Genomic DNA, 14695 nt, shown 5'->3' on the forward strand with positions numbered 1-14695 from the left:
TTTAGCACGGATCTGTATTCCATTGTTTGCCCACTCATGTCGCCTGCACCTCAAAAACATCTCCAGAATCCGCCCCTTTCTTACCGTGGAAACAGGATAGACAACCATTGTTGCCCTGATCCATTCCCATCTTGTTTACTGTAACTGCTCTCCCCCTCCGCAGACTCTCCAATCTATCCTGAACACAGCGGCCAGGCTCGTCTATCTGTCTGATGACTCAATGGATACGGAGAGCGGCTGATTGTGATAATTCTGCCTTACAGCGGGAGAGGCTATCCTGATATAAAACCAATGAGAAGTATCCGATTAACCAGCGCCGATCTCTCGGGGGCAGAAATGATGTCATTCCGTTTTTGTTCCCCCACTGGGAGCTCAGTGTGGGAAGGGATGGGGGGGAATGGGGGGGGGGGGTGGGGTTCACTGATATAATGTGCTTTCATCTTGTAAATTAGATTTTCCAAATAAAAAAAAGATATTGCAGGGCTGTGGAGTCAGAGTTCTGGAGATGAGATTCGTTTAGGCTGAAGTCAGAGTCAGTAGAAAGATACCAACTGAATCCAGATTTAAAGAACTATCTGCTCCTAATACTGTTTAATTCATTTTCATAACAATTCAGAAGAGTTGAGAAATGATAATACACTGACGAGCAAAAGGGTAACAATGTCTAGTTACTTTCAGGCTCCATATTTCACCATCCACTACAGCTTCGAATGCAAGACTCCCATCATTTTTTAGACCATCATCTTGGCTATCTCATACTATCTCAGCTATTTAGCATATGATTAGTTCTGCAGATTCTTTGTCGGGATTTGAACCCATGACCAGCCACATCCCAAGCGGTAGCCCTGCTTACTAGGCTACCGTCCTCTCTGGACATTCCTCCCTGAAGCCTATTAGTTAACCTCAGTCTTGCCAAGCCTTGCTCATCACCCTTGATTCCCCACACCTGGTACTTCCCTATATAAGTTCAGCCCCTTGCACTCTAGCTTGCTGATTATTGAGCTCCTGAGCCTTGATCAAGCTTCTCCTCATCTGCTGCTCTTGCTACTACTGAAAGTCCACTGCTGACCAGGAATTGCCTACCGACTACTCTTCTGCTTTGTCCCTACCTGCTGAACTGCTACCACCGTTGCCATCCGGATTGTCTGACCACGCTTACTGCCGCCTGCCCTGACCCACCGCCTGCCTACCGACTACTCTTCTGCGTGTCCCTAACTACTGAACTGCTACCACAGTCACCATCCGGATTGTCTGACCACGCTTACTGCCGCCTGCCCAGACCCACCGCCTGCCTACCGACTACGCCTCTGCCAGACTTCCTGCACCTACTACCTGCCTGCGGTCCTTGCCACTGGGCTCCACTCCTACCTCCAGCCAGCGGTCCTCTGACTCAGGTGAGCCTGTAGGACTGGTACATTCTTCTCATGTAACTGCATTGTTCCTGTTCTGCTCGTCAGTGTAACTGCATTGTTCCTGTTCTGCTCGTCAGTGTAACTGCATTGTTACTGTTCTGCTTGTCAGTGTAACTGCATTGTTACTGTTCTGCTCGTCAGTGTAACTGCATTGTTACTGTTCTGCTCTTGGTGGTGGAACAATCTTCTTCTTCTTGGATACTACACATTACAGTCTGTCCTCACATTCTCTTCAGTGCGTTATCAGGTCGATTCCCAAGCGAAAGGTCACTGGTTCCAGGATCAGCCAAGAAGAAGATTTTCCAAGAAAAGAGAAACAGCCTCATCCAGCTCATGGACAGCGGTATCTCGGCCAAGAAAATCACCAAACTGGATCATGTGAGGCCAAGACAGCTGGAAGAATACGACGTGAAGTCCTTCCATTTCAAAGCCAAGAGGCGGGCGTCGAGGTAAAATATCAGAGTAGACAAGTCGGCTCATCACAAGGTCTATCAGTTCTGGTGCGACAAACGCGGCAGTTGAGGCGGCTCGTGTGCTTCGTAATAGTGAGATCGCAGACGTCCACGTGAGCACCGTGCGACACGCGTTACACAAGTCTGGAATGGTGGCCTGAAAAAAGGTGAAGAAGCTTCGACTTCAATATCGTCATAAGAAGCGTCGGCGCGAGTCTGGAAAAAAGTACGAACAGTAGAAGATTGTAGACGGGTCATCTGGAGATGAAGAAAGTCAATAGACTGGGCTCTGATGGGTCAAATGGGTCTGGAAGAAACAAGGGAAAAGGGGATAATGGGTCGAGAAGTTGAAGGAACTGTCAGGTTGGGTGGACGAAGCCTGAAGATATGTTTTTTTTTACAGCCAAAGGAGTTGAGTACTTGACCAGGATTGATGGTGGTGTCAATGCTGTGCTATACCTGAGCATCCTACATGACGAGTTACTTCGTACACTCGAGTACTATGGGTATGGAAAGGACGACATAGTGTTCCAGCAGGACAACGATCCGAAGCATACGTCGAGGTTGGAGAAGAAATGGTTCACTGACAATAATGTAGAGGAGCTGGATCGGCCCCACAGTCCCCGGACCTCAACCTAATCCAACACTTGTGGGGAGAGTTGAAGATAAAGCTGTGTTTGTACCCGTGAGTCGACCAGTATGACCAAGACTGGGAACGTGTAGAAGAGACCTGGGAACAGATTTCGGTCGAGACCTGCGAGAATCTGATTGAGAGCATGCCCAGAAGGATTCAGGCAGCGCTGAAAGCCAAAGGTGGATTTACAAAATACTAACAAAATATAAAAAATTAAAATTTGGAATTTTAGGAGTAGAACAGTAACAATGCCGTCACATGAGAAGAATCTGCAGAACTAATTATGTGCGAAAGAGCTGCAAGTCCAATGTATGTAGGAGATGCCAAGAGGATTGTCTATAAGATGATGGGAGTCTCAGGTCAGTGAGATATGGAGCCTGAGGGTAAAGACACACGTTCAGGATTTACGTGCAGACAATCCGCACTGAAATCCACAGGTGTTCGCAGGGAAACCCGTGTGGTCAATCCACATCCACTGGTGCGGATTTGGTAAAGATTTTCCAAATGCGGATTTTACTCTCCCCATTGAAGTGAATGGAGTAAATTCGGACAGGAATAATAAAATAAATTGACATGCTGCGGCTTTTAAAATCTGCGCCGTAGGTCCAAATCTGTGTGGAAAAAATCAGAACCTGTATCGTCTGCATGAGAATTTCAAATTGTCATAGAATACATTGTACATGACCGACAGACGTTCCGAACATTGTTACCCTTTTGCTCGTCAGTGTATATTTCTAGATTTCATCAGTCTAAGGCGATAAGCAGGATGGCTGCATCTACATGATAAATGCTACTTACTGAAGTGAGAGGACCCCTTTAATTACTGGATATTCTGGAAGTGTTTATATTCCCGAAGGTCAGAGCTGGGGTCAAGGTGATGCAGTCCTCCCATAATAAATACCGAATACTGCAATCCTCACGTATTATTGATGAGACTGGGGTATAGAAATACCTTGAAAATCCAGGGATGTCATGTAAAGCCCCCCCCCCCCCAGGATCTCTGACGTCATCGCTCTGAGGGGTCGGAATAGTTCTTTTTATAAAGGGGATATTTCCATCTAATTTTCTGTGACACATTTCTCTAGAATTTTTCTAGGTCCTTTCCAAACAACAACTGGGGCGTTGGACAATGTCATTGCAGAGGTCACACCCCGACCAGGATGTAAGCCATAAAGCTCTCCTGAAGCCGTGGTCCTCGCTGTGAGTCTTACAGAGGTGGCCGCGCCATCACAAAGGAGGTCAACGGCTTATAGTAACGGATGGAAAAGAGGCAATAAATATTTATAGGAGCATTCTCTTATAACAGTGACTGCATAGACCTGACCACGGACGGGGCTGATAAGTTAGGCTTCAATAAAGCGGATGCAGCATCTAGTGTCCTTCCTAGAGAGGAATCTATCCTTTCATCCAAAAGATCAGGAACTGTTCCTGGACAATTTCCTCTAGCTCTGTCGTCACGCACCCGCACCATGCCTCCCAGTCTCGGTACATGCGCAGAGCAGATTCTAACTGAGCAGGGGCTGAACCTCCTGGTCTCAACGCTTGGAGAGCAGCAGAGACCAGGAGGCATGGTGCGGGCACAAAAAGGGGGGAAATGCAGAATATCAGTTCAATATTTAGGAACATCTAGAGAACACACTTGTTGTACACTAGATAAATGGGCTAGCTAGTCGGCATTACCAGGCACAGGCGTGAGGCCAAGCAGAGCCACCAGCTAATTTGGCAATAAATCAAGTACAGAGGCAAGTTGGTAGCTGTGGGGCAGCCGGCAAAGCTCCGAGAAATGAGCTACTCAATTAGTCCAACACACAGCCCGATCAGCGTAATTAATTCACACCAACCTACGAACGGGCTGCGAGACCTGGAGGAGATCTCACCCCGCAACCCAGACAGAACAGAACGCTAGAAAATAGTCAAGAGATGAATAACAACTCTCAAGGCAGACTACACACATGCCTGGTCCATTTACCCGTCGGGTCACGCGCGGTCCACTTGCCCGTCGGGTCACGCGCGGTCCACTTGCCCGTCGGGTCACGCGCGGTCCACTTGCCCGTCGGGTCACATAGAACGGTCCTGCTGAAAGGCCCACCTGGGAACCACGGATCTGAGCTCCATAAACCCACTGCCACAGACAGTGAGGTAACCCCCACTGCTTCATTACTCCCTTCCTAAAGGTCAGGGACCATGCACATGACTGTAGCCTGTTTTGCGGTCCACAAAACACAAATACCGACTGTGTGCATGCCGCATTTGCGGAACGTTCGGCCCCTCACAGAACAGTCCTATCCTTGTCCCTAATGCAGACAAGAACAGGACATGTTCTACAATTTTGCTGATGCTATGGAACAGACATACGGATGCGGACAGCACACGGTGAATGAGACTGCATTTGACCCACAAAAAATGTGGATTGGATGCGGACAGAACATATGTTTGTGTGCATGAGCCCTCAGGAATAGGCCAGACCACAACGGGAGGTGCTGGCATAGCCACATAGGGTAGGAGGGAAGAGGACGAGCCACGCACCCCCATTCAAATCCAGGCCAACAGAGAACACATCTATAAGCTCAGAGGCAGCTAGCGGACCTCTGCCCAGAGGGGTGATAGCGAGGCTACTCAGGAACTAGAAGGAAAGGCAGAGCCCCCGATCCAGCCCCAGCCTTAGAAGACCTTGACGGTTCTTGTAGAAAATATTCACCCTTAGAGCAGGAAACCTCTCCGCGTCACGAGTACAAATTCCAGCGGTGCCGTCATGAGGGATGGACTGGACATACAGGATTTTTCCTTTTTTCAAGACAATTGAGTATTTCCTCATGCACGGTCCTCTGAATGTCCACGAGCTTAGCATCTTCAGAGGAAATAAAACTTTATTTTTATATTCCGAGCCATCAGCAGATAAATCATTAAAGAGGGAAAACTGAAAATCATTATCACACTGAGGAAGAAGAGGAGGAGGAGGCAGGAGAGGAGAGGTAGAGGAGCCTCTTATTTCCCTGTGGACGGAGTCGGTGTAGATGAGGAAACCTCCACCACAGCAGAGTGATCTTCCGGGTGGACTAGGTCCTTCACCTCATCTTGTAAAGTAGGACCTTCCTCTCAGACAATGTCCTCTGCACGTTTTTAGCAATTATTCAGAACAGATCCGGCATTTAGGAGAACGCGGCTCCGGCGCTGACTGAGACTCCCTGGAGGCATCCTTATCACTAATCAATCACCAGAGAGAAGGAAAGGAACCTGCAGTAAAAGGCCCATTAACCCTGGAGTCCTCTGTATACCCCAGCGCTGCACACATACACCACACTCACTGCCGGCCACTTACACCAGGCTCCACACAGCACAACAAACCGGATGTCCACAGCCCAGAGTCAAGGTAGAAATAACCCTCCCATCGCTGTCTGAGAGCGTCTGTCACCTTCACACTGGAGCCAGAATCTCCAGCCGATCACAGCCTCACCAAGCCTCCAGACCCTGCTGATGTCACCCCCCAGAGCCGAGAATCTCAGGCAGCGGAGGAGAAGACTGGAGGGGCTCCATGAGTGTCCAGTCACTGCTGAGCCTCAGAGAGGCTCCTCACCTCCACTGGTGCTCCAGAGGAGCAGGGAAGAAAGGTCTGCGGCAGGCTCCATTACACAAATCTAAGAGCCCGAGGTAAGCCTGAATGTCCGCAGCTGCTGCCATGTGAAGATAATGTCCTCTCCCCACCTGAAAGGACAGGAAGACACAGCGGAGAAGATGTTTTACCCTCACTGTCCCTGCCTGGTGGGAGGAGGATCATCTCATGGTCAGGAGCCGTCCTGGAGGAGGAAGAGGGAAATGTAAAATGGTCTTTGGTTCAATCCCTTTCTGGTCAGATTCTGGGGAGACTTCAGCTCCATCTACCTGATGGTTCTCTGGTAGCTTCTCCTCTGGACAGTCCTGGGAATACAGTGGACGGGGACATCTCTCGGGGGGATTTCCTTCTATGAGTCCATCTGTAGGAAACACACAGGGACAGGAGGGATTATTACATGAGATGATGAGATGATGGGAGTAGTATCCAGGTGACCCATGACAGCCCCCCTCCTTACCCTGCTGATCGCCCCATAAATCCGTCTCCTCTTCTTCTTCATCTTTAACCTCAATCTTAATATCCATCAGATTTTCATCCTAAAGAAGAGAAATGTAAAATGGTCTTTGGTTCAGTCCCTTTCTGGTCAGATTCTGGGGAGACTTCAGCTCCATCTACCTGATGGTTCTCTGGGAGCTTCTCAACTGGACAGTCCTGGGAATACAGAGGACGGGGACATCTCTCGGGGGGACTTCTCCTCCTGGAGTCAGAACCTATAGGAGATAACACACAGACTGAATACAATACTGAGCGCTGAAATGCGGCAGAGGAGAGCAGGAACCTGTGGGTGGATTAGGGTGGAGTTCACCCCGCTGCCCTCCGAGTGTCCTGATGACTGGGGTGGGGCAGTCAGCAGCCTGGAAGTCTATGGGCAGCCGCCAGCAGTTTATGAGCCGCAGATTCACCGAACATTTTATAGTTTTCAGGGGAATTTCTGACTCTTCAGTTGTCTGCTTCTAATGGAAAAGAGAACTAAAAATCCCCAGAAAGTGTGAGCCCCATAGAGGGACGAGAGCGCCCTCGATATCAGGACTGTACTCCCATAGAGGGACGAGAGCGCCCACAATATCAGGGCTGAACCTCCATAGAGGGAGGAGAGCGCACCCCGATATCAGGAATGAACCCCCATAGAGGGATGAGAGCGCCCCCGATATCAGGGCTGAACCCCCATAGAAAGACGAGAATGCCCCCTGATATCAGGACTGAACCCCCATAGAGAAAGGAGAGCGCCACCGATATCAGGGCTGAACTCCCATAGAAAGACGAGAATGCCCACCGATATCAGGACTGAACCCCCATAGAGAAAGGAGAGCGCCCCCCGATATCATGGCTGGACCCCCATAGAGGGAAGAGAGCGCCCCCCGATATCAGGGCTGAACCCCCATAGAGGGAGGAGAGCGTCCCCCGATATCAGGGCTGAACCCCCATAGAGGGAGGAGAGCACCCCCCGATATCAGGGCTGAACCCCCATAGAGGGAGGAGAGCGCCCCCGATATCAGGGCTGAACCCCCATAGAGGGAGGAGAGCGCTCCCAATATCAGGGCTGAACCCCCATAGAGGGAGGAGAGCGCTCCCAATATCAGGGCTGAACCCCCATAGAGGGAGGAGAGCCCCCCCCCGATATCAGGACTGAACCCACATAGAGGGAGGAGAGCCCCCCCCGATATCAGGACTGAACCCCCATAGAGGGAGGAGAGCGCCCCCGATATCAGGACTGAACCCTCATAGAGGGATGAGAGCGCCCCCGATATCAGGACTGAACCCACATAGAGGGAGGAGAGCGCTCCCCGATATCAGGACTGAACCCCCAACGAGGGAGGAGAGCGCCCCCGATATCAGGACTGAACCCTCATAGAGGAATGAGAGCGCCCCCGATATCAGGACTGAACCCTCATAGAGGGATGAGAGCGCCCCCGATATCAGGGCTGAACCCCCATAGAGGGAGGAGAGCGCCCCCGATATCAGGGCTGAACCCCCATAGAGGGAGGAGAGCGCACCCCGATATCAGGACTGAACCCCCATAGAGGGATGAGAGCGCCCCCTGTTATCAGGACTGAACCCCCATAGAGGAATGAGAACACCGCCGATATCAGGGCTGAACCCCCATAGAAAGACGAGAATGCCCCCCGATATCAGGACTGAACCCCCATAGAGAAAGGAGAGGGCCACCGATATCAGGGCTTAACTCCCATAGAAAGACGAGAATGCCCACCGATATCAGGACTGAACCCCCATAGAGAAAGGAGAGCGCCCCCCGATATCATGGCTGAACCCCCATAGAGGGAAGAGAGTGCCCCCCGATATCAGGGCTGAACCCCCATAGAGGGAGGAGAGCGTCCCCTGATATAAGGACTGAACCCCCATAGAGGGAGGAGAGCACCCCCCGATATCAGGGCTGAACCCCCATAGAGGGAGGAGAGAGCCCCCTGATATCAGGGCTGAACTACCATAGAGGGAGGAGAGCGCCCCCGATATCAGGGCTGAACCCCCATAGAGGGAGGAGAGCGCCCCCCGATATCAGGACTGAACCTCCATAGAGGGAGGAGAGTGCCCCCGATATCAGAACTGAACCCCCATAGAGGGACGAGAGCGCCCCCCCCGATATCAGGACTGAACCCTCAGAGGGAGGAGAGCGCCCCCCGATATCAGGGCTGAACCTCCATAGAGGGAGGAGAATGCCTCCCGATATCAGGGCTGAATCTCCATAGAGGGAGGAGAATGCCTCCCGATATCAGGACTGAACCCCCATAGAGGGAGGAGAGCGCCCCCGATATCAGGACTGAACCCCCATAGAGGGAGGAGAGCGCCCCCCGATATCAGGGCTGAACCTCCATAGAGGGAGGAGAGCGCCCCCGATATCAGGGCTGAACCTCCATAGAGGGAGGAGAGCGCCCCCGATATCAGGGCTGAACCTCCATAGAGGGAGGAGAGCGCCCCCGATATCAGGACTGAACCTCCATAGAGGGAGGAGAGCGCCCCCCCGATATCAGGACTGAACCCCCATAGAGGGAGGAGAGCGCCCCCCGATATCAGGACTGAACCCCCATAGAGGGAGGAGAGCGCCCCCGATATCAGGACTGAACCCCCATAGAGGGAGGAGAGCGCCCCCGATATCAGGACTGAACCCCCATAGAGGGAGGAGAGAGCCCCCCGATATCAGGACTGAACCCCCATACAAGAACGAGAGTGCCCCCAGATATCAGGACTGAACCTCCATAGAGGGAGGAGAGCGCCCCCCGATATCAGGACTGAACCCTCATAGAGGGAGGAGAACGCCCCCGATATCAGGACTGAACCCTCATAGAGGGAGGAGAGCACCCCCCGATATCAGGGCTGAACCTCCATAGAGGGAGGAGAGCGCCCCCCGATATCAGGACTGAACCCCCATAGAGGGAGGAGAGTGCCCCCCGATATCAGAACTGAACCCCCATAGAGGGAGGAGAGCGCCCCCCGATATCAGGGCTGAACCCCCATAGAGGGAGGAGAGCTCCCCCCGATATCAGGACTGAACCCTCATAGAGGGAGGAGAGCGCCCCCGATATCAGAGCTGAACCCACATAGAGGGAGGAGAGCGCCCCCGATATCAGGACTGAACCCCCATAGAGGGAGGAGAGTGCCCCCCGATATCAGAACTGAACCCCCATAGAGGGAGGAGAGCGCCCCCGATATCAGGACTGAACCCCCATAGAGGGAGGAGAGCGCCCCCCCCCCCGATATCAGGGCTGAACCCCCATAGAGGGAGGAGAGCGCCCCCCCCCCCCGATATCAGGACTGAACCACCATAGAGGGAGGAGAGCGCCCCCCAATATCAAGACTGAACCCCCATAGAGGGAGGAGAGCGCCCCCCAATATCAAGACTGAACCCCCATAGAGGGAGGAGACCGACCCCCCCGATATCAGGGCTGAACCCCCATAGAGGGAGGAGAGCGCCCCCCGATATCAGGACTGAACCACCATAGAGGGAGGAGAGCGCCCCCCGATATCAGGGCTGAACCCCAATAGAGGGAAGAGAGCGCCCCCGATATCAGGGCTGAACCCCCATAGAGGGAGGAGAGCGCCCCCAATATCAGGACTGAACCTCCATAGAGGGAGGAGAGCGCCCCCCCCGATATCAGGACTGAACCCCCATAGAGGGAGGAGAGCGCCCCCCGATATCACGGCTGAACCCCCATAGAGGGAGGAGAGTGCCCCCCGACATCAGGACTGAAACCCCCATAGAGGGAGGAGAGCGCCCCCGATATCAGGGCTGTACCCCCATAGAGGGAGGAGAGCGCCCCCCGATATCAGGGCTGTACCCCCATAGAGGGAGGAGAGCGCCCCCGATATCAGGGCTGTACCCCCATAGAGGGAGGAGAGCGCCCCCGATATCAGGGCTGAACCCCCATAGAGGGAGGAGAGCGCCCCCCGATATCAGGGCTGAACCCCCATAGAGGGAGGAGAGCGCCCCCCGATATCAGGGCTGAACCCCCATAGAGGGAGGAGAGCGCCCCCCGATATCAGGGCTGAACCCCCATAGAGGGAGGAGAGCGCTCCCAATATCAGGACTGAACCGCCATAGAGGGAGGAGAGCGCCCCCCGATATCAGGGCTGAACCCCCATAGAGGGAGGAGAGCCCCCCCCGATATCAGGACTGAACCCCCATAGAGGGAGGAGAGCGCCCCCGATATCAGGACTGAACCTCCATAGAGGGAGGAGAGCGCCCCCCGATATCAGGACTGAACCCCCATAGAGGGAGGAGAGCGCCCCCGATATCAGGACTGAACCCCCATAGAGGGAGGAGAGCGCCCCCCGATATCAGGGCTGAACCCCCATAGAGGGAGGAGAGCGCCCCCCGATATCAGGACTGAACCCCCATAGAGGGACGAGAGCGCCCCCCGATATCAGGACTGAACCCCCATAGAGGGAGGAGAGCGCCCCCAATATCAGGACTGAACCCCCATAGAGGGAGGAGAGCGCCCCCCGATATCAGGACTGAACCCCCATAGAGGGAGGAGAGCGCCCCCCGATATCAGGGCTGAACCCCCATAGAGGGAGGAGAGCGCCCCCGATATCAGGACTGAACCCCCATAGAGGGAGGAGAGCGCCCCCGATATCAGGGCTGAACCTCCATAGAGGGAGGAGAGCGCCCCAATATCAGGACTGAACCCCCATAGAGGGAGGAGAGCGCCCCCCGATATCAGGGCTGAACCCCCATAGAGGGAGGAGAGCGCCCCCTGATATCAGGGCTGAACCCCCATAGAGGGAGGAGAGCGCCCCCCGATATCAGGGCTGAACCCCCATAGAGGGAGGAGAGTGCCCCCCGATATCAGGACTGAACCTCCATAGAGGGACGAGAGCGCCCCCCGATATCAGGGCTGAACCCCCATAGAGGGAGGAGAGCGCCCCCCGATATCAGGGCTGAACCCCCATAGAGGGAGGAGAGCGCCCCCCGATATCAGGACTGAACCCCCATAGAGGGAGGAGAGCGCCCCCGATATCAGGACTGAACCCCCATAGAGGGAGGAGAGTGCCCCCCGATATCAGGGCTGAACCCCCATAGAGGGAGGAGAGCGCCCCCGATATCAGGGCTGAACCCCCATAGAGGGAGGAGAGCGCCCCCGATATCAGGGCTGAACCCCCATAGAGGGAGGAGAGCGCCCCCGATATCAGGGCTGAACCCCCATAGAGGGAGGAGAGCGCCCCCCGATATCAGGGCTGAACCCCCATAGAGGGAGGAGAGCGCCCCCCGATATCAGGACTGAACCCCCATAGAGGGAGGAGAGCCCCCCCTCGATATCAGGACTGAACCCCCATAGAGGGAGGAGAGCGCCCCCGATATCAGGACTGAACCCCCATAGAGGGAGGAGAGCACCCCCCATAGAGGGAGGAGAGTGCCCCCGATATCAGGACTGAACCCCCATAGAGGGAGGAGAGCGCCCCCCGATATCAGGACTGAACCCCCATAGAGGGAGGAGAGCACCCCCGATATCAGGACTGAACCCCCATAGAGGGAGGAGCGCGCCCCCGATATCAGGACTGAACCCCCATAGAGGGAGGAGAGCGCCCCCGATATCAGGACTGAACCCCCATAGAGGGAGGAGAGCGCCCCCGATATCAGGGCTGAACCTCCATAGAGGGAGGAGAGCGCCCCCGATATCAGGACTGAACCCCCATAGAGGGAGGAGAGCGCCCCCGATATCAGGACTGAACCCCCATAGAGGGAGGAGAGCACCCCCGATATCAGGACTGAACCCCCATAGAGGGAGGAGCGCGCCCCCGATATCAGGACTGAACCCCCATAGAGGGAGGAGAGCGCCCCCGATATCAGGACTGAACCCCCATAGAGGGAGGAGCGCGCCCCCGATATCAGGACTGAACCCCCATAGAGGGAGGAGAGCGCCCCCGATATCAGGACTGAACCCCCATAGAGGGAGGAGAGCGCCCCCGATATCAGGACTGAACCCCCATAGAGGGAGGAGAGCGCCCCCCGATATCAGGGCTGAACCCCCATAGAGGGAGGAGAGCGCCCCCTGATATCAGGGCTGAACCCCCATAGAGGGAGGAGAGCACCCCCCGATATCAGGGCTGAACCCCCATAGAGGGACGAGAGTGCCCCCCGATATCAGGGCTGAACCCCCATAGAGGGAGGAGAGCGCCCCCGATATCAGGGCTGAACCCCCATAGAGGGAGGAGAGTGCCCCCCGATATCAGGACTGAACCTCCATAGAGGGACGAGAGCGCCCCCCGATATCAGGGCTGAACCCCCATAGAGGGAGGAGAGCGCCCCCCGATATCAGGGCTGAACCCCCATAGAGGGAGGAGAGAGCCCCCCGATATCAGAACTGAACCCCCATAGAGGGAGGAGAGCGCCCCCGATATCAGGACTGAACCCCCATAGAGGGAGGAGAGCGCCCCCGATATCAGGACTGAACCCCCATAGAGGGAGGAGAGCGCCCCCGATATCAGGGCTGAACCCCCATAGAGGGAGGAGAGCGCCCCCGATATCAGGGCTGAACCCCCCATAGAGGGAGGAGAGAGCCCCCCGATATCAGAACTGAACCCCCATAGAGGGAGGAGAGCGCCCCCCGATATCAGGACTGAACCCCCATAGAGGGAGGAGAGCGCCCCCGATATCAGGGCTGAACCCCCATAGAGGGAGGAGAGCGCCCACGATATCAGGGCTGAACCTCCATAGAGGGAGGAGAGCGTCCCCCGATATCAGGGCTGAACCCCCATAGAGGGAGGAGAGCGCCCCCCGATATCAGGACTGAACCCCCATAGAGGGAGGAGAGAGCCCCCCGATATCAGAACTGAACCCCCATAGAGGGAGGAGAGCGCCCCCCGATATCAGGACTGAACCCCCATAGAGGGAGGAGAGCGCCCCCCGATATCAGGGCTGAACCCACATAGAGGGACGAGAGCACCCCCGATATCAGGGCTGAACCCCCATAGAGGGAGGAGAGCGCCCCCGATATCAGGGCTGAACCCCCATAGAGGGAGGAGAGCGCCCCCGATATCAGGGCTGAACACCCATAGAGGGAGGAGAGCGCCCCCGATATCAGGGCTGAACCCCCATAGAGGGAGGAGAGCGCCCCCCGATATCAGGGCTGAACGCCCATAGAGTGATGAGCGCCCCAGATATCAGGGCTGAACCCACTTGTTGGCCACTGACCAAATTTCAAATGGAGGACACGCCCCTTCGCAGCAGCCCCATGGAGGACACGCCCCCTCCGCAGCAGTCCCATGGAGGACACGCCCCCTCCGCAGCGCTCCCATGGGGGGTCCTTCCTCCCGGTGTCCGCAGTGGTTTCCCAGATGTCATCTCTCTCCGGGGGGAGGGGCGGAGCCGCCAGGAATCTCCCCGCACATCCAGCAGTGTCCGCCCGGAGCAGACCCGTCCACAGCTCCTGTTACCTGGGAGGGGAGCCTCCATCATGGCGGCCGGGGGCAGCTCCTCCATGGGGACAGAGAGCGGAAGGACCTGCGGTGACGTCATCGTCATGTGATCAGTGCTAGAGGGGCGGAGTGTAACTGTCCACAATGTATGTGGTGGTAAAGGACCTGTGATAATGTCATGTGACCTGAGGGGGCGGAGTTTAGCAATGTTAAATATATGTGTTTATGAAAGACCTGCGGTGACGTCACTATCATGTGATCAGTGAAGGGGAGGAGCTCAACAAGGTTGAAGAGAATTTATGGTGAGGAAACTATGAAGACCTGGAAAATGAAGAAAGCGGAAAATCTCTACAGAGAGGCTGGGAGTTGTAGTCCTCTCCTACCGCCTCCTGTAATGTCCTCTGATATCACATAATAACAGGCTGGACATGCTGGGAGTTGTAGTCCTCTCCTCTTCTACCTCCTCCTGTAATGTCCTCTGATATCACATAATAACAGGCTGGACATGCTGGGAGTTGTAGTCCTCTCCTACCGCCTCCTGTAATGTCCTCTGATATCACATAATAACAGGCTGGACATGCTGGGAGTTGTAGTCCTCTCCTACCGCCTCCTGTAATGTCCTCTGATATCACATAATAACAGGCTGGACATGCTGGGAGTTGTAGTCCTCTTCTACCTCCTCCTGTAATGTCCTCTGATGTCACATAATAACGGG

At 54.9% G+C, this 14695-nt stretch overlaps 1 protein-coding gene and 1 long non-coding RNA gene across 3 annotated transcripts in view; both read right to left on the minus strand.

Moving 5' to 3' along the window:
• The window catches only part of LOC120998348 (zinc finger protein 501-like), a 308112-nt gene that overhangs the window by 16795 nt on the left and 276622 nt on the right, over positions 1-14695 (minus strand). The gene's annotated exons all lie outside the window — the stretch shown is intronic.
• Positions 6421-14695, minus strand: part of LOC120998436 — a 24174-nt gene continuing 15899 nt past the window's right edge. The window contains exons 1-3 of one of the 2 annotated variants that reach the window (XR_005778381.1): positions 6724-6763; positions 6566-6644; positions 6421-6469 (exon numbers count right to left, since the gene is read on the minus strand). This is a non-coding gene — a long non-coding RNA (uncharacterized LOC120998436). Of the gene's footprint in view, positions 6470-6565; positions 6645-6723; positions 6764-14695 lie in introns of those variants that run through there. The other variant, XR_005778380.1, reaches the window with a different exon arrangement.

Source organism: Bufo bufo, chromosome 4 (assembly GCF_905171765.1).
Source record: "Bufo bufo chromosome 4, aBufBuf1.1, whole genome shotgun sequence".
NCBI classification, from domain to species: Eukaryota; Metazoa; Chordata; class Amphibia; order Anura; family Bufonidae; genus Bufo; species Bufo bufo.